General features: G+C 36.5%; 1 protein-coding gene across 1 annotated transcript in view; it reads left to right on the forward strand.

Moving 5' to 3' along the window:
* Window positions 1-27,793, forward strand: part of FBXO4 (F-box protein 4) — a 326,410-nt gene that overhangs the window by 32,045 nt on the left and 266,572 nt on the right. The window contains exon 8 of the mRNA XM_061187749.1: window positions 5,741-5,870. The gene's annotated coding sequence lies outside the window, so the exon portion shown is untranslated. The remainder of the gene's footprint in view (window positions 1-5,740; window positions 5,871-27,793) is intronic.

Genomic DNA, 27,793 nt, shown 5'->3' on the forward strand with positions numbered 1-27,793 from the left:
TTTATGCTTTAGATTTCAACCATACAACCATAATATGCCTAGGTGTAATTTTCTTTGTATTTACTGTTCTTGGGTTTCGCTGAACTTCTTAGGTCTGTGGGTTGATCTTTCCTCAGTTTTGGAAAATTGTCAGTCATCTCTTCCAATATTTCTTCTGCTCTATTCTTTTTTCTTGTTTTGGGTCTCCAGCTACACAAATGATAGCCTGTTTGATTTTGTTTCACAGTTACTGGATGTTTTGATCCCCCTCCTCTTAAAATTTTTCTCTTTGTGTTTTAATTTAGATAATTTCTATTGTCCTCAAATTCACTGATTCTTTTATCTGATGTGTTCAGAATGCTAATGAGCCCATCAAAATAATTCTTCATCTTATATTTTATTTTTCATTTTTAGGATTACCATCTGGCTCCTTTTTATAGTTTTCATTTGTATCAGGAACAAATTCCCCATCGGTTTATACATGCTATCCATCTTTTCCATGAGATTGCTTAATATATTTATCATTGTTATTTTAAATTCCCTCTGATGATTCTAACACTTGGACCATGTTGGATCAGATTTTTCTCTCTTAAGAATGAGTCACTTTTTTTCCCCCTTTTTTCATGTCACATATTTTTGATTGATAGTTGGATATTGATAATAGAACAATAGAAACTGAAGCAATAATATTTACACCCATTGCACATTCCTTCTGTCAGTCCAGTAATGTGAGGAGATGAGTTAATCTAGTCCATGACTGAATTGGATCTAGGCTTAGTTCTTTATTTTAGTTAGATTTATTTCACCACAGACTTCAAATAGTTTGTGCAAGGGATCAGAATTTTCTTTTTAGCCAGATGTGGGACCTGAGTACCTGGAGGATTTGTTTCCATTCTGCTGCTTTTCCCACAGCCTTCCCCAGGCCCTGCTTGTCTACATCTCAGAGAGGTATCTCTCAGCTTTCTTGCCTCTGCGCCAGCCAAAATCAGTCATTGGTTTGTACCCATTGAAGACCTCATGTACCTAAAGAGTTCAGTTCAGTTTTTCCTATGCTGCCTTCAGACTTCAAGAAACCCCCTATGCTTACACCTCGGGGAAGAATCTCTTTCAGCTTCCCTGCCCCTCTCTCAGTCATAAATGATCATTGCTCTTACTCAGTGTACAGCCTGGAGAACTTATAGAGCTTGTCTCAGTCCTCCTTTCCTGCCCTCGGAGTTCATGAGGTCCTGCACACTGAACCTTGGTAGAGCAGGTCTCTCTCAGTATTCTTGCCCCTCTTCACCAAAGTTAGGTGCCTGCTGCCTTGTATCAATGTAAAGCCTGAGTGCTTGAAAGTTTTTTTAAGCATTCCTACTCTAGCCCCAATATTTCTCATGACTACTCTGCGAAGGCTATGAAGTGTTGTAGGCGGCTGTACTCTGTGTTCTAAGGATTTTAAACCATCATGCCAGCTCACACTTAGTCTACAAAAATTTGTTAAAATTTCAGAAGTTTAATTCTTGAGTTATCCCAGTTTTCTTCTTACCTTTCTTCTTGCTCTGACAGCTTTCTCCTTTTCTACTGCTTCACCAAGGATGAAAGAAGCTATTGGGTTGCTTTGCTCCCAAGAGAGGTATGTAACTTTCTGGATTTTAATTCATTAGATATTTTTTCTCCATCCTTAGCTCTCTGATGACTTTTTAATAAATTATGATTTTATGGGTTATCTGGATTGTTATTATTGCTAGGGGAGGAATGATCTTTTGCAACTTTCTACATTCTAGGCAGAAGCTGACACCCGACAGTTTACATATAAATGATTGTTTTCCCTTCCAATATATATATATCTTGGAATTCCTTTTTCAAAATTTCTTAGAATCATTCATCATATTCTTTCAAATACCCTTGGTGGTGGAAAATCTTTAGTTCCAAAAATCTTATCTGCTCTAAAGTAAGAATGACATTCAAAATTGAGTTTCTAAGTAACGCTGATGATGAAATTTGGTAATGTTATTAGCAAAAAAAAAAAATTATAAAATAGTCTGATTTTCTTGTTTCTTTTAAACAATTTTGAAGGCAATTTTATGTAAACAGTTCAAAACTGGTTTTGAGTGATGGCAGCATCATTGAAATAAGAAACCTCTTATGATGGCTGTTTAATTATAGAATAGCAATTTAAGCCAAATATTTTTTTAAAAATTTGTTTATTTAATTATTTATTTTGGCTGCTCCAGGTCTTAGTTGCAGCACGCGGGATCTTACTTGCGGTATGTGGACTTCTTGGCGGCGGCATGCAGACTTCTTAGTTGTGGCATGTGGACTCTTAGTTTTGGCATGCATGTGGGATCTAGTTCCCCGGCCAGGGATTGAACCTGGGCCCCCTGCACTGGGAGTGTGGAGTCTTACCCACTGGACCACCAGGGAAATCCCTAAGCCAAATATTTAAGAAGACGTAATCTTAAAATCCATTTTCATTGCTCATGAGATATCACCTCACACCAGTCGGAATGGCCATTATCAAAAAGTCTACAAACAGTAAATGCTGGAGAGGGTATGGAGAAAAGGGTGTTTTCCCACTGTTGGTGGGAATGTAAACTGGTATAGTCACTATGGAGAACAGTATGGAGGTTCCTTAAGAAACTAAAAATAGAGTTACCATATGATCCAGCAATCCCACTCCTGGGCATATATATATCCAGAGAAAAACATGGTTCAAAAGGATACATGCACCCCAGTGTTCATTGCAGCACTGTTTACAATAGCCAAGACATGGAAGCAACCTAAATGTCCATCAACAGATGAATGGATAAAGAAGATGTGGTACATATATACAATGGAATATTACTCAGCCATTAAGAAGAATGAAATAATGCCATTTGCAGCAACATGGATGTACCTGGATATTATCATAGTAAGTGAAGTAAGTCAGACAAAGACAAATATCATATGATATCACATATATGCAGAATCTAAAAAAAATGATACAAATGAACTTATTTACAAAACAGAAACAGACACACAGACTTAGAGATTGAATTTATGGTTACCAGGGGGAAGGGTGGGGAGGAGGGATACATTGGGAGTTTGGGATTGACATATACACACTGCTATATTTAAAATAGATAACCAACAAGGACCTAATCTATAGCACAGTGAAATCTGCTCTATACTCTGTAATAACCTAACTGGGAAAAGAATTTGAAAAAGAATAGATACATGTATATGTATAACTGAATCACTCTGCTGTACACCTGAAACTAACACAACATTGTTAATCAATTATACTCCAATATAAAAAAAAAATCCATTTTCATTGCTCATATATCTAGCCTTGAATACCTGTTTTTAAAATTACTTTAAAATATTTCAGATTTGATTTCTCCTTATACTGAATAATGCAATACAATTTATAATATATATTTTCTCCATTTTATGATTTTCTTTGTAAATACAAAAATAGATTTTTTTCTTAGTTTAATTGAAAACATGTCATAGCCATCTTTACCTTGTTTACAACTGACTGCAATTTCAAATGAAGTGTTTCAGGAGGAAGATAGACACATTCCATTCATGAAAATGAAAGTGGAAATTTTTACAAAAATTACCACGGAAAAGTGGGATCAGATGTGACACAGCTGTCCCTGCAGAGGGCAGCACTCTATGGGAAATCGGAAGTCATAGGAGAATGCTTCTGAACTTTTGCCTCATGTACCAGAGCCTGGTCAAAGCATTGAGAAACATTTATTTTAACTGAATTTTAAACAGTTATAAAATGATTGAACGCTTTCTTCTGAGGCTGAATATTCTGGCTAGGTGCTTATTTATTTGGTATTTTTTTCTGTCAATACCAAAATTTAAGCACATATAATAATTATGACTTGTATATTTACTGCTTTCTGTGTAAGATACAATTTCTTTTAATTATTGAAAATGATTTCTTTTGAATTTCGTTGGCATCCTCATGTCTTGAAAATTGCAGGATTTATTGCCCAAAGCCATGTTCACAGTATTCTTACATTTTATGATTTTATGAATGCCTATTATGTCCCCATGAAGGTGTTTAGTTTTTGTTTTATTTTTACATCTTTTAGACTGTTGGTTTTTTTTTTTTTTTGGCTGCGTTGGGTCTTTGTTGCTGTGTGCAGGCTTTCTCTAGTTGTGGTGAGCAGGGGCTACTCTTCGTTGCAGTGTGCGGGCTTCTCGTTGCGGTGGCTTCTCTTGTTGTGGAGCATGGGTTCTAGGTGCGCGGTCTTCAGTAGTTGCAGCACGCAGGCTCAGTAGTTGTGGTTCTCAGGCTCTAGGGTGCAGGCTCAGTAGTTGTGGCACATGGGCTTAGTTGCTCCGCGGCATGTGGGATCTTCCCGGACCAGGCTCGAACCCATGTCCCCTGCATTGGCAGGCGGATTGTCAACCACTGAGCCACCAGGGAAGACCCTAGACTGTTTCTTTAAGCCTTTTACATATATGGAAGTTTTCTTTTTCCATTCATCAAGTTCCAATCCAACAAATGTGTTGTTTTTGAGCATTTTCTAAGTGCAAGCTCCTTTGCAAATGCTTCTGTCTCTGTCTTATTTTAGTTGTCCTTAATTTATCTTCTGCAGTTCAGTTATACATGTGTTGACACTTGGTCAGATACAGCAAGCAGAGGTTGGTGCCTGCCAGCAGCATCTTGCAGTTGTACCTCCGATATAATGCCTACTCTAACTTTTTCCATTCATCTCTTATTCTTTTCTTATTATGAAATATATGTACTTACAGAAGAATTTATAAAATATATCTGTACTGTCTAATGAATACCTATAAAACAAACTCTGGTATAACCCAAGTCAAAAAATAGAAATTTTGCAACATCCAAGAACACCCACCTTGTTTGTGGCTTCCTTCCTAATTATAATTCTATCCCTCCACTCTGGAAGTATCCACTATTCTGGCTTTGTGATAATCATACCTTTCTTTTCCTTTATGCTTTTACAACCTATATGTGCATCTCTAAACAATGGCCTGGTTTAGCCTGCTTTGAACTTAATATGAGTGGACTCCATACTGTTGGAATTATTTTTATCTTTCTTCTTTTGTTCAATATTGTGTTTGCAAGGTCATCCATACTATAGCGTTTTGCATACCATTTTCTTAGTGATATACTCTTCCATTGTATGCATATTTCACAACTCATTCATACTACTGTAAGTGGACATTCAGGTGTTTGCAGTTTTTGGTTACCATAAATAACACTGCTACAAATATTCTTACACATGTATGCTAGTGCATATGTTTACATGTTTTTAGGGTAGTACTGGCATACTTTAACATTTCCCTTGTGAAACACCTCTTGGACTTTGATATCCAAACTTTAGAATGTAAGTGTCCTTGCAATATCCTTGTTAGCTGATTTATATGAAAAAATTGTATTTATGTCTCGCAAACTCAATACTACATTTTAAACAAAACAATGTGTGTGTGGGAGGGGAAGTCTGGGTTATATTCCAGGTAGAATTGTTAAGTATTAATGTTTTGAAAGGTGTAGCTAGAATCACTGAAGGGCATATGTGATGGTTAATTTTATGTGTCAACTTGACTGGAGGCGTTGCCCAGATATTTGGTTAAACATTATTCTGAATGTATCTGTGAGGGAGTTTCTGGATGAGATTAACATTTGAATAGACAGACTAAATTAAACAGGTGGCCCTTTCCAATGTGGGTGAGCCTCATCCATTTCATTGAAGGCCTGAATAGAACAAAAGGCTGAATAAAAGAGAATTTGCTCTCTCTGCCTGTCTTCTAGCTGGAACATTGGTCTTCTCCTGCCTTCACAATTGGACTTGGACAGGAACTACACCATTGGCTTTACTGGGTCTTCACCAGATTTCTGGGTTCAACTGCAGATCTTGGAACTTCTCAGTCTCCATAATCACGTGAGCCAATTCCTTATAATAAATCATGTATGATATATTACATCAATTGGATATTATATATCCAAGTTTTACTTCTCTGGAGAACCTAGACTAATACAGCATGTTCTGCATACAAAGAAACTATTTGAAGTAACCATATTAGTCATTTAATGAATACTTTATATGCATTTTACTCTGAATTAGTTATGTTTTAGGAAATTGGTTGAGGTTTTAGGTTGATATAAAAACACTATAATTTTCCTTATTTAAAATATTAAGAAATAGACCTCAATTAGCATTTATTTTTAAAATGTCTAATTTACAAAAATAAATTTCTGATCTTAAGTGAAGAATGCCTAAAGTGGGAAATGCTATACCTAAAATGGAAATGCTGGGTAATAGATTGTGTGTATCTTCAACTTGGCTAGATAATGCCAAATTGTTTTCCAAAAGTGAAGTGTGAATATTCCCACCAGGTGTCTATGGTACTTCTGTTGCTTACGTCCTCACCAACAGGGTAACCAAATATCCCAGTTTTTGAGGAAGCATGCTGTTTTACAGAAAAATGCATTATAAGACATAGAAAGGACTGTAGAATTAGAAAAAATAATTTCACAGAAATTACATTAATAGATTGAGGGAAGGATTATTAATCGGTGTCAAGATCATTAAGTAAATGGTTTATGGAAAACTGGCCATTGGTTAATAGTTAAAAGAAAACCTCACACATTATTTTTTAATCACAAGGGGAAAATTTTATCTGTACAGTGGAGGGGAAAACAAAATAACTTAGTATAGGAATCAATCAATCATAGTGTCATTAATGTTTGTTAATCAGATATTGTGTGCCAGATATAAAACCACATGAAGTACACACCAAGGCCTATGAATTATTCTAGGCAAAAATATTTAAATTGGGTTTATTAAGCCTCTAATATAATGTACAATTTATAAGAAATGCAGGATAGAGACTGACAAGTTAAATGGTAGCATAGCAAAGAAACCAGAAAAATCCAGGGATATTCTGCAATAGGTAATTGACCTGGTTCTTTAAAAAGTCATGATTGTGAAAAAGAGATTATAATCTATTACAAGAAACTTAAGGGACATAAAAACCAGATGAAAGTTTGATCCTACATTTGATATTTGAATGGACAAACCATCTGTATGTGATATTTTTGGATCAAATGGGGAATTTTGAATATAGTATAAGTATTAGAAGAGATAAAAGGTACTGAAAGAGAAAGTAGAGATTACTTACTGAAAAAAGTAGGTTGAGGAGGAGTATGTACAGTACGATTTTATATTGATATGTAACTACAAAGGTGTGTGTGTGTGTGTGTGTGTGCGCGTGTGTGTAAAGACCTGGAAATATAGGCGTGAATTAGTAGTGATGGTCTCTGGTGGTGAAGGATTGATTTAATTACGCTTTTCTAATTTTCTACAATGCACATGTGCTGCTTTTCTAATAATAATTTTTAACTAAGTTATACTTAACATACAATGTTATATTAGTTTCAGGTGTACAGCATAGTGATTCAATATTTTTATACATTATGAAATAATCACCCTAATAAGTCCAGTTACCATCCATCACTACACATGTAATAATAATTTTTGAAAAACACAAGCTAGATAATAAAAAGTTACTCAATGTAATAGATCAGTTTTTTTAACTGATTAATTTTAATGGAGTGTATTTCCTGGTAAAAATTAAGACATAAAAGATAAGTATTTTCTGTCTAATAATAATTCTGTGCATGACTAGCATCTTACATGCTAGATAATCTTCTTGGAAATAATGATTACCTTGATTATTATTAAAAAGACCACTCTATAGGCTCATAAGTCATCTAGTGTCTTCCCTCTTGATTATGTGCATTTTAATGATTTTAAAATAGGTAGAACATGTCTTTCTCTATCCTTCTAGCAATTTATAGTTTTGGTTCCATCATTTTCATCCCTGTTATATTATATTTAGTTTATTAAAGCAGAAATAAATTGATTAAAATAACTTATGAAGTTTGCAGATAGCTGTCTATAATTATGAATAGAGTTTTATGCTCCCATTTACTTCATTTTACATATATATGTTTTAAAAAATGCACCTCTTCTTTCTCCCACTGACTCTTGAAAGCGTGGATTATAATCTGTCAGTTTTAGTACATTCTTATCTACATGAGAAATTCTTTTGTTGATTGATATAATCATAAAACAATGATCAGACAACTTTAGTGCATTATTCACTTTTTATTCATAAAAGTGAATAAATAAGGTTTTTTGTCCTCAAGGAGATCCCAATCCAGAAGGGAGAAGAAGAAAAAAGGTGCTATATAGATCTATAAACAAAATAATTTCCAAAGCAATAGAATTTCACTTATTTTCTTCAGCAAAATATAAGTATTTATTAGGTTCCAGGTTCTGTGCTAGAAACTGGGCTTCAGAAAGAAAATATACAGTTTCTTCCTTTGAATTGCCAATAGTCTAAGATAGATTAATAAACAGATAAACAGACTGATCACAATCAGTATGATTAGTAGCACTTAATCAGTGGTTCTCAAATAAGGGAGTATTTTGCCCCGCAGAGGACACTTGGCAATGTCTGAAGACATCTTTGATTGTCATGTCTGGGGTGTGTGTGCTACTGGCACCTGGTAGGTAGAGGCCAAGGATACTACTAATCATCCTACAATGCACAGGACAGCCCTGCACAACAGAGTTATTAGGTCAAAAACGTCAATAGTGCTGCTCTTGAGAAACCCTACACTAATTATTGAGTGTTTTTGGCTTATGTAAGAGAATTGTCTAACCCAGTGAAGGTAAGTAGGGGAGAAGGACATGGAATGCTTTTATGGAGCCTGCAGCTGAAGTTTGAAGGACAAGTAGAGGTAACCAGGCAGAGGACACCAGATGTGTCACCAGGGGTATGTGAAGAGAGCTATGGGAACATGCAAGAAGGAAAGTCTAATTTGGGGGGATTATTAGGAGTGGGCATGCATAGACAACTGTCAAAGAAGGCTTCTTGGGGATGTTTGAGCTATGTCTAAAAGGATGACTAGGAGGTTGTCATGTGGACATAGGTATATGGGGGATAGTTTTGGAAAAGTTCTTGAATTTCAGTTTCAGATTGAGGTTTGTAATTCTGCCAAGGGTCATTTTGAGAAGTGGTATATTTAGTCCTATAAAATAACAACAAAAAAACCTTGCATATGACAATAGTAATTCATTTGCATCATAAGGGGTCATCATATTTTGAAGATTATGTATTTAAGAAAATAATAGAACTCAGTTGCAATGATGAATATATGAGAGTATTCATTGCAGCTTTAGCTTCCAAATATTTGGGAATTTTCCAGATATATTTTAAAAAATTGATTTCTAGTTTAATTCTATTATGATCTAAAGACATACTTTTAATAATTTCTATTCTTTAAAATTTGGCAAAGTTTGTTTTATGGCCAAGAATACTGTCTATCTTGTTGAATGTTCCACATGCACTTGAAAGAAATGCTTACTCAGATGTTGTATGGAGTGTTCCATAAATGTAAATAATATGATATTATAGTGACATATTGGTTGATAATGTTGCTTATGTCTCCTGTATCTTTACTGATTTCCTGTCTTTGGTCTAGCAATTACTGAGAGAGGAATGTTGAAGTGTCAAACTGTAATTGTGGATTTATCTATTTCTCTTTTTAGCACTATCAGTTTTTGTTTTGTGTATTTTGAGGTTTTGTTATTAGGGATGTACACATTTAGAATTCTTAGGTCTTCTTGGAGAATTGACCCATTTATTATTATCTAATTTTTCTTTTAAACATTGATAATATTCCATGTTCTAAAGTAACTTTGTGTGATATTATTAAAACCACCCAAGTTTTCTTTTCTTGGTGTTTGCATGGTATATCTTTTTTCATCATTTTACTTTTAACCTATTTATGCTTTTATATTAAGGAGATTTCTTATAAATAGCATATACTTTTTAAAACTCCAGTCTGACAATCTCTGTTTTTAATTGGCACATTTAGATCATTCACATTTTGTCAATGTTGATATGGTTGAATTAAATTCTACAATCTTGCTTTCTATTGTTCCATCTGTTCTTCATTTCTTTCATCCTCTTTTTCTGCCTTCTTTTTGGTTAACTGAACATTTTTCTTTTGATTCCATTTTATCTTCACTATTAACTTATTATTGATACTTCTTAAAAATTTTTTTAGTAGTTGCCCTAGGGTTTATGATGTATATCTTCAGTTAATCAGTCTGCCTTATATAATATTCTTCTTCATGTGTAGATTTTGTTTTTTTCATTATACAGCACTGACTTTGAAAGAGTGTACGATCATGCTTACAACTAATTACATTATTAAAAATTCTGAAATCTATATTCCTTTGTTTATGTCTAGCAAATGCTCAACAACTGCCTATCGGGAAAAAAAAAGTCCTAATCTGTAGTGTTTGATAATCTCTGTGACTTAACTTCTCCAACCATGGCCTATTTCTAGCTATTATTGTGACATCACTGAATGTGGAATTAGGAAGAAATGAGACAATTTTTGCACTGAGCCAGTGCAAGCTGGCTCCAGTACACACTTCTGAGCCCATAAGGTCCCCTGGTGTTGCTAAGACATGTCCTTGGTTCTTGGTTACTATTTATATTTCTAGGGCCTAAAACTTTAAATTCTCAGACCTACAAATTTAAATTCCAATATCCAAGGAGTCTGTAACTACATTTCATCCTCTTGTAAGTTTATCTTCTCGTATTACTAAAGAGTTCAGGTTCATTAAATATGATCATATCCCCTTCATAGAATTTCTTTCTACCTTCAAAAATACTCACCAGTGGCTCCCATATACCTATTTGTATTAACCATGTCTGAAATCAATCTAAAGACAAGACAAAACAAGGAGATGCATCAGGCTATTCTGTTTGTGCCAGCTACTCAGGAGCTGGCTACCCTAGTGTTGGGGCTTACAGCAGACTTAATTTGGGGAAAGGATCTGGGAGGGTTAGAGAGCAGGTTTGCATGTTTTCTTACCAAAAGATTGTGAATCATTGGATTAATATAGGTTAGCCCGAAGGTCCGTGTTTTGAAGACCTAAAAATAGCTGCCTTGGTGCTCACTCATAACCAGCTACTGACTCTCCCAGTGGAAGTCAAGTGGTGACTATGGCCTAACAAGATGAGATCTTATTTACAATAGAATTGGGGAAATGGAACAAATGTTGAACATTTCGAACCTCCTGGGAGAGTCTGCTATGAGACAGTCTTAAGAGTATTTCAATTCCAATGTCTTTATAGAAGGCAGAATCTGAGCCACTCATGATAATGTTAAAGATTTTGGGGGAGGAGGTGGGTGTGTGTTGAATAGAAAAATTACAGAAGCGCAACACTTTTGACTGAAACTCAATGCTAGGAGACTGGGAAGTGTCATAAAGAGACTACAGTATATATTCAGGAAAACATTTTGAATAATTGTGAATTTTACTGCACAAACACATAGGTTAATACTTTCTTGTGTTATCGTTTCTCCACATTCCAGGATGAAAATAGTAAAAAAGGGTTGAAAGAATCTTGAATCTAATTTCTCAACTCCCTTTTCTTTAATTTCTGCATAACACACCATCACCAATAAATCAACATTCTTCTAAAGGAGGAAATTGGAATATAAAACACATCTTTATGATAAATAAAAGCATATAGGCAGGAGTTGTAAATCATTTAAATTTCCTTTGGGATAGTGATTCCAAAACATTACTTAGTGAACTGCAATTGCTATTAATCACCTTTATAGCCGAGAAATTCAGATTTTCCCCCAAATGTATGTGTTTCTTTTTCTATGAATTAAAGAGTATTTACTTAGATTTATCCTAAAAATAACACTTTAAATACATGAGAACCATTTTGTTACACTATAGCTACATCCATGGTTTTTTTTTTGTTGTTTCTTTTAAATCATGTGTTTTTTCTAAGATAAAAGGAATACAAACTCATTATTTTAAAAATTGGAAAATGTAGATAATACTTATAAATAAAACAGAAAAATCAACCATAAACCCAACACTCAGAGAGAACCTGTCAATATTCACAGAATTTCATCTACATATTTTTATGCACATATTTTAAAAAATTGGAATTATACTATATATACAGTTTCAAATACTAACATTTCCACCAAGAATATATGAGAGCCTTTTCCTATCCTATAAAATATTTTGACTCTAAAATTTCCATTTGCTGAATCATATTGGATGCTTCATAATGTAAAGCTTCATAATGCAATGATGTTTCAAGTATTCCATCAATAGAGTTCCCTTTTCTATAATTTCAAAATCCAAACATTTTATCTTTTATCTTCTAATCTGCTAAATTTTGGTTCATGGTAGGAAAAATTAGCTCTGGATGATTGCACTCACTTCCTCTTTCTTGTCCAGCTTTCTTCTGGGCATGAAAACCCCAAGTGGGAAATGTTCCTAAGCTGTATGGAAAAACTTCTGTCCTAAAGAGGTATTTTGCATCTTTCCTCTTCACTATCAATGTGTGACTTCAGTCTAATTTTCTCCAAGTTGTGTTCTCTTCAATAGATTCTCTATCCACCCTTCTTCTCAATTCCTCCTACCATGATTATAGACCAATCTTCATAATTTCCTGCCTGGATTGAACAGCAAAATTCTCCTAACTGATTTCCATGCATCCAGTCTCACTCTTTCCTAAACTCTTTCCCAAACTTCCACTTTGAGATTTTTTTAAATCATCAAATCAGTATGTCATTACCCTACTAAATATTCCAAATGCCTCCCATTGCCTGCAAAAAGATAGTTTGGCAAGACATGTAATTTCCTTCACAATCTAGTACTAACACATCTCTGTATTTATTTATTAATTTATTCAACAAGCTTACAAGATTATATTTGATACATGAAAGTTTTCATATAGTAGGAATAAATCTTTGCGGATGTTGCCAATGATGACGATGGGTGCAACATTGAAAGAAATAGTCCTGGGAGGCAAAGGCAAGCAAAGCTAGTAATAAAAAAGCAGCAACATCAAAAACTATCCTTCAATTTATTTACTGGAGTTTCTACAGTTACTAAAGGATGATACATATTTAAAGTAAAGTTTAAAGAATGACAAGAGAAAAATTCTAGGCTTAATGGGTATTGCAAAGGAAGGAAATAGGCTTAATGTTATGAGCTATACAGGAGAGAGGTTAAGAGTGCTCTTGAGAAAGTCAGCCTGGATTATAATTTTGGCTTTTCTACTTACTAACTTGGGAGAATTACCTGACTTCTTTGTAATTTGGTTTCTTTGGCCAAATGGATAATAGTAGTGTATTCCTTATAAGCTTGTTGAGAGAACTTAGTTGATTTAAGTAAAGAGCTCGACAAAGTAAGCTTTTAATGAAACTTAGCTATCATTGTTATTATTATTATTAACCATATTTATCTAAAAAGAGAAAATAGAGCCTTTTGCTAACTAGGTATAAGAGAGTTAGATGACATAAACTATCGGCTGCTCTGTAGTTTACAGGAAAGCTCCAACTATTAAAAAAACGAATAGGAAAAATAAATATGTTGCCACCTGATTCTTAGTGGAACTTTTCGTTTCCTCCATCCCCTACTCAATTATTTCAAATGTTCTATTTAAAATTTCTGACTCTTTCTTTAAGAGTAAAAGGCTACACATTTGATTCATAACATATATTTCAAACTCAGCATTCAGTTATGGTAGTAATAATCCTTGAAATTGTAACTTTTTTGGGTTAAATTTAGAAAGCATTGCCCAAGGTTGTATGAGAGCAGTTCCCAATCCTGAGAAAATTTAGAGAAAATTTTAGAACATGTTCAGGTTAAGCTGTGATATAAAAGCCCTAATTTAACTTGAAATGATTTTCTTGTCCTAGCGTCAATTTCTTTTACCTCTTGGCTCCATTGTTTAGCATAACCACCCAAAGCAAGGTTTACCCTTTTTGACTAAGAGCATAAAAAAGCTATTGGCAGAAACCAACACGACATTGTAAAGCAATTATACTCCAATAAAGATGTTAAAAAAAAAAAGCTATTGGCTGTAAGATTGCTTTCATTTAGGGGGATGTGTATGTGGAGTGGGGGAGAGAAAAAGGAAGATATAAAAAGAAGGAAGGACAGTCATTTTCAGGGAGTTTACTTGAGTTATTTTAAGGACAAATGTAGCCTACTATTCATTTTCTTTCATCATTCTGTAATAAAATTGAACTTTGATGAGCTTAGGTCCAGGGAACAAAATGTGATGCTACCACTTGTAATGATGTATTAAATTCATAGGGTTCTACAATGGAATGATCCCCTTCTCAGAACTGTGTTTGTTTGGGATGTTTGTGTGAACTTTTTGAACTCTACTCTTTTACTCAAGTAACCCTAGGCAAGATAGTACCCAGACTCGATGTTATTATTAACTCTCAGAAGGCATAACACCACAAAAATGCAAATGTTCTAAATACAAGGTGGAGGTTTTTGAGTTCTTAAGTACTTCTGTTATTGATTTTCTCAAGCAAGAAAATAATGTAGCTTTTGGGTGGACAAAATAATAAAATTCTAATATTTATGTAAATTGTTTTGATTTATTTTTTTCATTGCTCTTTGCCTTAATATGGAGATGCTACAGTCTTCCTGCTGTTTATAGGGGGAAAAGTCTCCCAGTTTAAATCCATTTAGCTTTAATTCCTGAGTTTAGTTTCATGCAAGTAAATGCTATATTCTCTCTAACTAAAAATAAATGAAACAACACACAGGAGTCTGTTTATGAATACACTGTAATCTAAGAATGAGCAGTGTTTTTATAGAAAAACCAGACCTTTATGACTGCAATCTAAAAGGGAAGCAATTAGGCTGCTTTTTATTAGAGATTAGTACATCATGTTAGTTTAGAAAGCTTTTTTAGAAATAAAATGGAAATCATAAATATCAGCTCCATCTCAAAACAAAGCAACCATTACTTCTCCCAGCCTCACTTTGTTTGCGGCACATCACAGATTCCTTGAATTACCAATGATATCCTGACCTCTCCTGACCTCTCCTGACCTCTCCTGACCTGGGGTGTCGAGTAACTTTTTCAAAGGATTTTACCAAATATCTGTCTATGTATGCTTATGTATATTCATTTTTCTTGTTGTTGTTGGAGGGTCCTCATATTTCTGAGTCCAGTTTAGGCACTGAAACACTATAGAAATGAAAAACTATACATGTGTGTGAATAAGTTCCTTGTAAGGGCTATTTTTGTAGAGAAATGACCTTGAACCTTTTTGACACTTATACAAGCCTGAGTGACATTTCATCATAATGTCTTTTGCAGCATCCGTGGATTGAAAAGTATGGTACATGCAACATTCAGATAAACTAATGAAATATTTGCTTATGTGCAACTTTACCATCTCCATATAAAAAAATGAACCATGTTTCTGTCAGAAGATTTTCATGAGTCATCGTGCAACTCCCTCTCACTTCTCTTGGGTCTGATAGAAAATTAGCTTCTTTGATAGGCCACATCACGGGAAAGCACTGTGAGAGGGGCAAAAGGGAAATTAGGGAACTTCTTGTGTGTTAGCTTATCATATAACATAGCTATATTACTGTCTCTGCATGTTCATTTGGCATCAAGTCCTTCAGGGTGTGGGGAGGAGGGGTGGGGATTGAGGAAGAGACAGTGACGACTGATGTGCGGGAGGATGTAAGTCATGTGCGGTAACTTTTTTTCCTTTCTCCTCCTCATTTAATTACCACTTGTCCTATTGCTCAAGCCAAAAATCTTGGAAACAACCTTGAGTACTCTCTTTATCTCACCCCCACTACTGATTTCTTAGAAATCAATTGGTTCTAGTTTTAAAACATATTTTTCCAACAGACAAAAAAAAAAAGATACAGGAGATCTGAACAGATCTTAAGTACTTAACAGAGCTATGTAGAACACTGAGCCACCAATGACAGAATTTATCTTCCATCTAATGTACGTGAATGTTTAACAAAATAGACCATGTGATGCATCATAAAGTAAGTTGAACAAATTTCAAAGCATTTAAATCTTTCATTGTATTCCCTGACCACAGTGGAATTAAGTTAAATGATTTAAGAAAGTAAACAATGAAGCCACTACGATGCCAGCATTGAGCACAATACTAGTGAACCTGTTGAATCTCCTTCATGCCAAAGAATTTTCAGTTTGCATTATCAGGGCTTGTGACTTAGATAGATATTATCATTGGCTATCCTTAATAAGAAGTGCTTATGAAAAAGTAGGTTCAAATGTCAGCAGTGAAGAAATAGCTTAAGAGGCTGACTGATTTTTGTGTAAATAAACATGTTAGATATGATTAGTGTAATTAAATCTGGAGTGGTATTTTAAAGCCAAAATAACTATTAATTCAAAATTTAGCTCAGAACCCAGCATTCTAAATTCCCTTAAGACCTTACTTAGTAAGCTGCTGTAGAGACAAATGGGAGGACATTAGGTTGCTAGGTGATTACTATAATTTAGATAATTTTCTTTAAAGCGCTCTTTGCATACATAAAACTATATTTACCTTGGGGGCTTATTGTAACCTGACCCAATTAAACAATTTGAAGATCACAACCAATTAAAACAACAGCAGGAGTCAGGTGCTTTGTGTGCCCTGTGTTATTTCTTTATTGTATTTCTTGAATTGCTCAAGTCAGAGATATCTACTCAGTGATGATTTACTAATTCTAGAAGCATCTCTCCAAAATACCTTCCCATTACCTCCTTTGTCAGCACCTGCTCTTCATTCATCCTAGCTTAAACATTCCACCTTTGATTCAGACTAAAGATTACTATAAAAATGCACATACCCAGGAAGCTTATTTATTAGCTTCGTGACTCCTCAGTCTTGGCAATCTAGGCTTTAGCATCAATTTCTTCAACACTAGGGGAGAGGAAATATGGCAGGGACAGAATGTGTTTGCCTGGCAGGTGCACACCTGCTCCAAAGGGACCTACTAGGTTACAGTAGTTATGTCTGAAGTGGGATTTAGATCTGGGCTAGCATTGTGATTCCTTCCTTTACTTGGTGCAGCAGTACCATCATCATAAAAGTGTACTTAAAATTTTAAGATATTACTAAATAATTTTAAATATTACACAGTTAAGTGGCTAATTTCAGTGATCCTCCCTTGACCTTCCCACTCCTTCTGTGATTGCATTTTTCAGATTCTGTATGTCCGAGGTACCAAATCTATCCCTTTGGCATGCTGCCTGGTTTTGAAGGTTAACACCTGGTTTGGAATGTTAAAACCTGGAATACTGTCCTAAGGGAATTTTGACACATACCATTCATTAATTCACTCAAAGAAGTTTTCAGTGTGATAGGCAATCTGACAGACATAGGGAATATATAGAATAGAGATTTCAAATTCACTGCTTTATGGCACTTACAGTGCAGTGCGGGGGTGGGGACATTCATCAAAGTTCAAACAAATGTGAAAGAGCAATATGATGACTATTATGAAGAAGTCTTGGTGGTGGGAGGTTCAGAAAAGCCTACTCTGAGAAAATAATGTTTGAGCTAGATCTGCAAAGTAGGTGCTAACCAGGGAACCCCCTCAATATCTGACTAATTCTCCAGGAATAGTACCAATTACTTAATACTCTGATGGTTGCAATTTTAGTTATCATTATTTTGAACATGCATTTTACAATGTTTTCTCTTTCTATGATTATTCTTAGTTGAGAAATAACATTATTTTAATAGTATTTTTATTGAACCATGGAAAGAGAAGCACAGGGGGAAAATAAAGAAAACGTATGAATGGGTACTCTTCATTCTCCTGGCTTTTGGACCCATTAGTTTTAATATCAGGCCAGGCAAATTTCTTTAACCTTTTATGGAAGGAGTAGGGATCAGCCACCAAGGAACACATATTTTCTGCCCCCACTGGATATTCTTCCCTTTTGAAGTCTACATTTATATTGTCTTTTCTCATTTCCGTTGTCATGAACTCTATCCTACCACATCTTCAGCACAAAACCCCAATATTAGATGAATTAAATAGGTTTCTCAGAGTGTAGCTCTCTGCCTCATCACCATCCTGGATGAGTCAACATTCATGTTAATGTCCCTTCTGATATCTGACCTTTAGAGTTTCTCTGCCCCTGTTAAACCCCTGACCTTCGGTTCTACATAAGCCTCCCAAGATGACACCCTGGAGCTTAACATCACTGAAACTCTCTTGCAGTGTCTTAAACTATAAACTTTGTAACTTTGACCACAACCTACTTAGTGTCCACGAACTCCCTTACTCCTACAGAAGTGGCAGTTTAGTTACTATCCTTTTATGTTCTCCTAATTACTAATTACTTTAGTCTACTCCTAGCCTAGGATTAGGTTGATGTTATCCCCCCAGAACTTCCTAGTCTTTTCCCTGCTTGACAGTATTTTGAGAGCTCCTTGCAAAAGCTTAGACCTTATTCACTTACCCCAAATATGTAATTGTTTGCTCTTCTGGGTTCCTGAACACTGGTTGAGAAAGTAGTAAACCATGCTGATTGGTCTCTTCAGATTTCTGCTATTCAAACTCAAATGGATCTTCATTGCTACTTGACAGTTCCTATATTAATTCCCTTTGGACTCTGGTATATTTCTAGTTATTCTAGACCTCTAGTTATTCTAAACCTTTTTGCTCTCTCCTGAAATCCTTAACCTCAACTTCAGCCCTGCCTTCTCACTCTCAGCAGGTAACTGTCTCCTAATTCATAGCGTATTTAAGAATATACATTGTTTTATCTTTCTCAATTAAAAAAATATACTACATACCTTCATTTTCCATTTCCTTTTAAAAAGAAATATCCCTCCTCTTTTTTTTTTTTAATAAATTTATTTATTTATTTTTGGCCGCGTTGGGTCTCTGTCGCTGTGTGCGGGCTTTCTCTAGTTGTGGCGAGTGGAGGCCATTCTTCACTGGGGTGCACAGGGGCTGCTCTTTGTTGTGGTGCGTGGGCTTCTCACTGTGGTGGCTTCTCTTGCTGCGGAGCATGGGCTCTAGGCGCGCAGGCTTCAGTAGTTGTGGCTCCCGGGCTCCAGAGCGCAGGCTCAGTAGTTGTGGCGCACGGGCTTAGTTGCTCCGTGGCATGTGGGATTTTCCTGGACCAGGGATCGAACCCGTGTCCCCTGCATTGGCAGGCAGGCTGCCAACCACTGTGCCGCCAGGAAAGTCCCTCCCTCCTCTTATATAATAAATACACACACTGTTCTATTTAGATTTTTCTGTAGCTCTTTATGTATTGTTGGAACTTAGTACAGAGTTGTTTTATTTAAACTAATATTAGGTTTAGCAGTCAATTCAATCCCTACCTGTGAAATGAAAGTATACTCTTTGTTTATTTGGAGCACATGAGTAATGATTTACAAACTTTTAGTGGGTCTGAGAACTTAGGAGCTGAAGTCAAGGTTCTGCTGTGGCTCTTTTGGACTCCTGATGAAACTATACTGTCTTTTGCCCTTACCTTCCACCATTGAAGAGGAAACTTGAGGAGGGCAGAAGAGGCAGAGTGGGGTCTCCTACTCAATACTGTGATCCTGGAGCAAACATTTCTCAGCTCTATTATTATGAAAAGGAGGCATTGGTGGAGCTGTTAGGAGCCAGCCTCGGTCTCTGCGAAAACTCTTGATAGGATAGCCAATCAAAAGTTTACATGAATCCATGTTAATGATGACCAAGGCTGATATTATCATTGACATGAACCCAACAACTATTTTGTAGGTCAAGCTATCAGAGAGGTGGCACCATAATTGATTAATAGAACCAACTAATGGTTTTGGAAATCATCAAAGATCTCGTTATTTTAAAGACAAGGTTCGTGTTAAAGTTGCTATAAAAAGTGATATTGTACTTTCTTAGAATAAAAATTACAATATGTTGTTAATACCATCTGTCCCTTTCCAAAAGTAAAAATAAAGATTTTTCTATAACAAAACAAAACAAAAAGTTTACATGAAGAAATTCATTACAATGGCAGGTTGATTAATTGGGGGAATGTTTTCAGATTTGAACTGAAAGTGTTCTGGAGTTGTTTCTTCTTTCTTTTCTGTTTGTTTTTAATTTACTGGAACTTTTGAAGAGCCTTCATAAAATAAGTGGTTTCTGGAATGGAAAACTGCTCAAGGTGAAGTCTTTTCAAGACGTAAGGTGCCCCACTCTTTCTACTGCAAGATTTGAAGACTTCCAGTTATATAATTCTACCAACTACTAAATTTTTACTATGCTTATTTTAAAAAACAAATGCATTCTTCAGCTGTGAATTGTGTCCTTTTAAGTGAAGAAAACAAGAAAATTGAGAGAAGAAAATTGTGTCACACTATAAACACTACTTCGTAACTTGATTTTTAATTTTTTTATTTTTAACATCTTTATTGGAGTATAATTGCTGTACAATCTTGTGTTAGTTTCTGCTATATAACAAAGTAAATCAGCTAGAGGTATACATATATCCCCATATCCCCTCCCTCTTGCGTCTCCCTCCCACCCTCCCTATCCCACCCCTCTAGGTAGTCACAAAGCGCTGTGCTGATCTCCCTGTGCTACGCGGCTGCTTCCCACTAGCTATCTATTTTACATTTGGTAGTGTATATATGTCAATGCCACTCTCTCACTTCGTCCCAGCTTACCATTATCTGTCCCCGTGTCCTCAAGTGCATTCTCTTTGTCTGCATCTTTATTCCTGTCCTGCACCTGGGTTCTTCAGAACTATATATATATTTTTTAGATTCAAAATATATGCGTTAGCATACCGTATTTGTTTTTCTCTTTCTGACTTACTTCACTCTGTATGACAGTCTCTAGGTCCATACACCTCACTACAAATAACTCAATTTCTTTTCTTTTTATGGCTGAGTAATATTTCATTGTATATATGTGCCACATCTTCTTTATCCATTCATCTGATGATGGACACTTAGGTTGCTTCCATGTCTTGGCTATTGTAACTAGTGCTGCAATGAACATTGCGGTACATGACTCTTTTTGAATTACGGTTTTCTCAGGGTATATGACCAGTAGTGGGATTGCTGGGTCATATGGTAGTTCTATTTTTAGTTTTTAGGGAATCTCCATACTGTTCTCCATAGTGGCTGCATCAATTTATATCCCCACCAACAGTGCAAGAGGGTTCCCTTTTCTCCACACCATCTCCAGCATTTATTGTTTGTAGATTTTTTGATGATGGCCATTCTGACGGGTGTGAGGTGATACCTCATTGTAGTTTTGATTTGCATTTCTCTAATGATTAGTGATGTTGAGCATCCTTTCATGTGTTTGTTGGCAATCTGCATATCTTCTTTGGAGAAATGTCTACTCAGGTTTTCTGCCCATTTTTGGATTAGGTTGTTTGTTTTATTGATATTGAGCTGCGTGAGCTGCTTGTATATTTTGGAGATTAATCCTTTGTCAGTTGCTTCAGTTGCAAATATTTTCTCCCATTCTAAGGGTTGCCTTTTTGTCTTGTTTATGGTTTCCGTTGCTGTGCAAAAGCTTTTAAGTTTCATTAGGTCCCAACTAGTTTCATTAGTTTCATTTGTTTATTTTTGTTTTTATTTCCATTTCTCTAGGAGCTGGGTCAAAAAGGATCTTGCTGTGATTTATGTCATAGAGTGTTCTGCCTATGTTTTCCTCTAAGAGTTTTACAGTGTCTGGCCTTACATTTAGGTCTTTAATCCATTTTGAGTTTTATTTTTGTGTATAGTGTTAGGGAGTGTTCTAATTTCATTCTTTTACATGTAGCTGTCCAGTTTTCCCAGCACCACTTATTGAAGAGGCTGTCTTTTCTCCATTGTATATTCTTGCTTCCTTTCTGAAAGATAGGGTGACCATATGTGAGTAGGTTTATCTCCGGGCTTTCTATCCTGTTCCATTGAGCTATATTTCTATTTTTTGTGCCAGTACCATACTGTCTTGATTACTGTAGCTTTGTAGTATAGTCTGAAGTCCGGGAGTGTGATTCCTCCAGTTCCGTTTTTTTTTCTCAAGATTGCTTTGGCTATTCGGGGTCTTTTGTGTTTCCATACAAATTGTGAAATTTCTAGTTCTGTGAAAAATGCCAGTGGTAGTTTGATAGGGATTGCATTGAATCTGTAGATTGCTTTGCGTAGTATAGTCATTTTCACAATGTTGATTCTTCCAATCCAAGAACATGGTATATCTCTCCATCTATTTTGTATCATCTTTAATTTCTTTCATCAGTGTCTTATAGTTTTCTGCATACAGGTCTTTTGTCTCCTTAGGTAGGTTTATTCCTAGGTATTTTATTCTTTTTGTTGCAGTGGTAAATGGGAGGGTTTCCTTAATTTCTCGTTCAGATTTTTCATCATTAATATATAGGAATGCAAGAGATTTCTGTGCATTAATTTTGTATCCTGCTACTTTACCAAATTCATTGATTAGCTCTAGTAGTTTTCTGATAGGATCTTTAGGATTCTCTATGTATAGTATCATGTCATCTGCAAACAGTGACAGCTTTACTTCTTTTCTGATTTGGATTCCTTTTATCTCTTTTCTTCTCTAATTGTTGTGGCTAAAACTTCCAAAACTATGTTGAATAATAGTGGTGAGAGTGGGCAACCTTGTCTTGTTCCTTATCTTAGTGGAAATGGTTTCAGCTTTTCACCATTGAGGATGATGTTGGCTGTGGGTTTGTCATATATGGCCTTTATTATGTTGAGGAAAGTTCCCTCTATGCCTACTTTCTGGAGGGTTTTTATCATAAATGGTGTTGAATTTTGTTAAAAGCTTTCTCTGCATCTATTGAGATGATCACATGGTTTTTCTCATTCAATTTGTTAATATGGTGTATCACTTTGATTGATTTGCATATATTGAAGAATCCTTGCATTCCTGGGATAAACCCCACTTGATCATAGTGTATGATCCTTTTAATGTGCTGTTGGATTCTGTTTGCTAGTATTTTGTTGAGGATTTTTGCATCTATGTTCATTAGTGATATTGGCCTGTAGTTTTCTTTCTTTGTGACATCTTTGTCTGGTTTTGGTGTCAGAGTGATGGTGGACTCGTAGAATGAGTTGGAGAGTGTTCCTCCCTCTGCTATATTTTGGAAGAGTTTGAAAAGGATAGGTGTTAGCTCTTCTCTAAATGTTTGGTAGCATTCGCCTGTGGAGCCATCTGGTCCTGAGCTTTTGTTTGTTGGAAGATTTTTAATCACAGTTTCAATTTCAGTGCTTGTGATTGGTCTGTTTATATTTTCTATTTCTTCCTGGTTCAATCTTGGAAGGTTGTGCATTTCTAAGAATTTGTCCATTTCTTCCAGGTTCTCCATTTTATTGGCATAGAGTTGCTTGTAGTAATCTCTCATGATCCTTTGTATTTCTGCAGTGTCAGTTGTTACTTCTCCTTTTTCATTTCTACTTCTATTGATTTGAGTCTTCTCCCTTTTTTTCTTCCTGTTTCTGGCTAATGGTTTATCAATTTTGTTTATCTTCTCAAAGAACCAGCTTTTAGTTTTATTGATCTTTGTGATCGTTTCCTTCATTTCTTTTTCATTTATTTCTGATCTGATCTTTTTGATTTCCTTCCTTCTGCTAACTATGGGGTTTTTTTGTTCTTCTTTCTCTAATTGTTTTTGATGTAAGGTTAGGTTGTTTATTTGAGATGTTTCTTGTCACTTAAGGTAGGATTGTATTGCTATAAACTTCCCTCTTAGAACTGCTTTTGCTGCATCCCATAGGTTTCGCATCGTTGTGTATTCATTGTCATTTGTTTCTAGGTATTTTTTGATTTTCTCTTTGATGTCTTCAGTGATCTGTTGGTTTTTAAGTAGTGTGTTGTCTACCTCCTTGTGTTTGTATTTCTTACAGATTTTTTCCTGTAATTGATATCTAGTCTCATAGCATTGTGGTCGGAAAAGATACTTGATATGATTTCAATTTTCTTAAATTTACCAAGGCTTGATTTGTGACCCAAGATATGATCTATCCTGGAGAATGTTCCATGAGCACTTGAGAAGAATGTGTATTCTGTTGTTTTTGGATGCAATGTCCTATAAATATCAATTAAGTCCATCTTGTTTAATGTATCATTTAAAGCTTGTGTTTCCTTATTTATTTTCATTTTGAATGATCTATCCATTGGTGAAAGTGTGGTGTTCAAGTCCCCTACTATAATTGTGTTACTGTCGATTTCCCCTTTTATGGCTGTTAGTATTTTCCTTATGTATTGAAGTGCTCCTATGTTGGGTGCATAAATATTTACAATTGTTATATCTTCTTCTTGGATTGATCCATTGATCATTATGTAGTGTCCTTCTTTGTCTCTTGTAATAGTCTTTGTTTTAAAGTCTATTTTTTCTGATATGAGAATTGCTACTTCAGCTTTCTTTTGATTTCCATTTGCATGGAATATCTTTTTCCATCCCCTCACTTTCAGTCTGTATGTGTCCCTAGGTCTGAAGTGGGTCTCTCATAGACAGCATATATACGGGTCTTGTTGTATCCATTCAGCCAGTCTACGTCTTTTGGTTGGAGCATTTAATACATTTACATTTAAAGTAATTATTGCTATATATGTTCCTATTACCATTTTCTTAATTGTTTTGGGTTTCTTATTGTAGGTCTTTTCCTTCTCTTGTGTTTCCTGCCTAGAGAAGTTCCTTTAGCATTTGTTGTAAGGCTGGTTTGCTGGTGCTGAATTCTCTTAGCTTTTGCTTGTCTGTAAAGCTTTTAATTTCTCCATCATACTTGAATGATATCTTTGCTGGGTAGAGTAAGCTTGGTTGTAGGTTTTTTCCTTCATCACTTTAAATATGTCCTGCCACTCCCTTCTGGCCTGCAGAGTTTCTGCTGAAAGATCAGCTGTTATCCTTATGGGGATTCCCTTGTGTGTTATTTGTTGTTTTTCCCTTGCTGCTTTTAATATTTGTTCTTTGTATTTAATTTTTGATAGTTTGATTAATATGTGTCTCGGTGTGTTTCTCCTTGGATTTATCCTGTATGGGACTCTCTGTCCTTCCTGGACTTGATTAACTATTTCCTTTCCCATATTAGGGAAGTTTTCAACTATAATCTCTTCAAATATTTTCTCAGTCCCTTTCTTTTTCTCTTCTTCTTCTGTGATCCCTATAATTCGAATGTTGGTGCGTTTAATGTTGTCCCAGAGGCCTCTGAGACTGTCCTCATTTCTTTTCATTCTTTTTTCTTTATTCTGCTCTGCAGTAGTTATTTCCACTATTTTATCTTCCAGGTCACTTATCCGTTCTTTTGCCTAAGTTATTCTGCTATTGATCCCTTCTAGAGAATTTTAAATTTCATTTATTGTGTTTTTCATCACTGCTTGTTTGCTCTTAATTCTTCTAGGTCCTTGTTAGATGTTTCTTGTATTTTCTCCATTCTATTTCCAAGATTTTGGATCATCTTTACTATCATTATTCTGAATTCTTTTTCAGGTAGACTGCCTATTTCCTCTTCATTTGTTAGGTCTGGTGGGTTTTTGCCTTGCCCCTTCATCTGCTGTGTGTTTCTCTGTCTTCTCATGTTGCTTAACTTACTGTGTTTGGGGTCTCCTTTTCGCAGGCTGCAGGGCCATAGTTTCTGTTTTTTTTGGTTTCTGTCCCCAGTGGCTAAGGTTGATTTAGTGGGTTTTGTAGGCTTTCTGCTGCAGGGGACTAGTGCCTGTGTTCTGGTGGATGAGGCTGGATCTTGTCTTTCTGGTAGGCAGGTCCACGTCTGGTGGTGTGTTTTGGGGTGTCTGTGGCCTTTTTATGATTTTAGGCAGCCTCTGTGCTAATGGATGGGGCTGTGTTCCTGTCTTGCTAGTTGTTTGGCATAGGGTGTCCTGCACTGTAACTTGCTGGTCGTTGAGTGGAGCTGGGTCTTGGCGTTGAGATGGAGATCTCTGGGAGAACATTCGACATTTGATATTATGTGGAGCTGGGAGGTCTCTTGTGGACCCGTGTCCTGAACTTGGCTCTCCCACCTCAGTGGCACAGCCCTGACACCTGGCTGGGGCACCAAAAGCCTGTCCTCCACATGGCTCAGAATAAAAGGGAGAGAAAAAAGAAAGAAAGAAAGGAGAAGATAAAATAAAGTTATTAAAATAAAAAATAATTATTAAGATAAAAATATTTTTAAGTATTAAAAAAACCCCAAAAAACGGACAGACAGAACCCTAGGACAAATGGTAAAAGCAAACCTATACAGGCAAAATCACACACAGAAGCATACACATACACCCACACAAAAAGAGAAAAAGGGGAAAAAATGTATATATCGTTGCTCCCAAAGTCCACCTCCTCAATTTGGGATGATTCGTTGTCTATTCAGGTATTCCACAGATGCAGCGTACATCAAGTTGATTTTGGAGACTTAATCCACTGCTCCTGAGGCTGCTGGGAGACATTTCCCTTTCTCTTCTTTGTTCGCACAGCCCCCGGGGTTAAGCTTTGCATTTGGACCCACCTCTGCGTGTAGGTCGCCTGAGGGCATCTGTTCTTCCCTCAGACAGGATGGGGTTAAAGGAGCAGCTGATTCGGGAGCTCTGGCTCACTCAGGCGGGGGGGGGGGGGGGGGTATGGATGCGGGGCCAGCCTGCAGCGGCAGAGGCCGGCGTGACGTTGCACCAGCCTGAGGAGTGCCGTGCGTTCTCCCAGGGAAGTTGTCCCTGGATCACGGGACCCTGGCAGTGGCGAGCTGCACAGGCTCCCGGGAGGGGAGGTGTGGATAGTGACCTGTGCTCGCACACAGGCTTCTTGGTGGCTGCAGCAGCAGCCTTAGCATCTCATGCCTGTCTCTGGGGTCCGCGCTGATAGCCGCGTCTCACGCCCGTCTCTAGAGCTCATTTAAGCGGTGCTCTGAATCCCCTCTCCTCGTGCACCAGGAAACAAAGAGGCAAGAAAAAGTCTCTTGTCTCTTCGGCAGCTCCAGACTTTTTCCTGGACTCCCTCCCAGCTAGCTGTGGTGCACTAGCCCCCTTCAGGCTGTGTTCACGCAGCCAACTCCAGTCCTCTCCCTGGGTTCCGACCGAAGCCCATGCCTCAGCTCCCAGCCCCCACCCACCCCAGCGGGTGAGCAGACAAGCCTCTCGGGCTGGTGAGTGCTGGTCGGCACTGGTCCTCTATTCGGGATTCTTTCCGCTTTGCCCTCTGCACCCCTGTTGCTGTGCTCTCCTCCATGGCTCCGAAGCTTCCCCCCTCTGCCACCCACAGTCTCCGCCCTTGAAGGGGCTTCCTAGTGTGTAGAAACCTTTCCTCCTTCACAGCTCCCTCCCACTGGTGCAGGTCCTGTCCCTATTCTTTTGTTTCTTTTTTTTCTTTACTTTTTTTTGCCCTACCCAGGTACGTGGGGAGTTTCTTGCCTTTTGGGAGGTCTGTGGTCTTCTGCCAGCGTTCAGTAGGTGTTCTGTAGGAGTTGTTCCACATGTAGATGTATTTCTGATGTATTTGTGGGGAGGAAGGTGATCTCCGCATCTTACTCTTCCGCCATCTTGAAGCTTCTCTGTTGGAAGTTTTCAATCACAATTTCAATTTCAGTGCTTGTGATAGGTTTGTTTATATTTTCTATTTCTTCCTGGTTCAGTCTTGGAAGGTTGTGATTTTCTAAGAATTTGTCCATTTCTTCCCGGTTGTCCATTATATTGGCATATAGTTGCTTGTAGTAATCTCTCATGGTCCTTTGTATTTCTGCAGTGTCCGTTGTTACTTCTCCTTTTTAATTTCTAATTCTATTGGTTTGAGTCTTCTCCCTTTTTTTCTTGATGAGTCTGGCTAATTGTTTATCAATTTTGTTTATTTTCTCAAAGTACCAGCTTTTAGTTTTATTGATCTTTGTGATCGTTTCCTTCATGTCTTTTTCATTTATTTCTGATATGATCTGGATGATTTCTTTCCTTCTGCTAACTTTGGGATTTTTTTGTCCTTCTTTCTCTAATTGCTTTAGGTGTAAGGTTAGGTTGTTTAT

Source organism: Eubalaena glacialis, chromosome 4 (genome assembly GCF_028564815.1).
Source record: "Eubalaena glacialis isolate mEubGla1 chromosome 4, mEubGla1.1.hap2.+ XY, whole genome shotgun sequence".
NCBI classification, from domain to species: Eukaryota; Metazoa; Chordata; class Mammalia; order Artiodactyla; family Balaenidae; genus Eubalaena; species Eubalaena glacialis.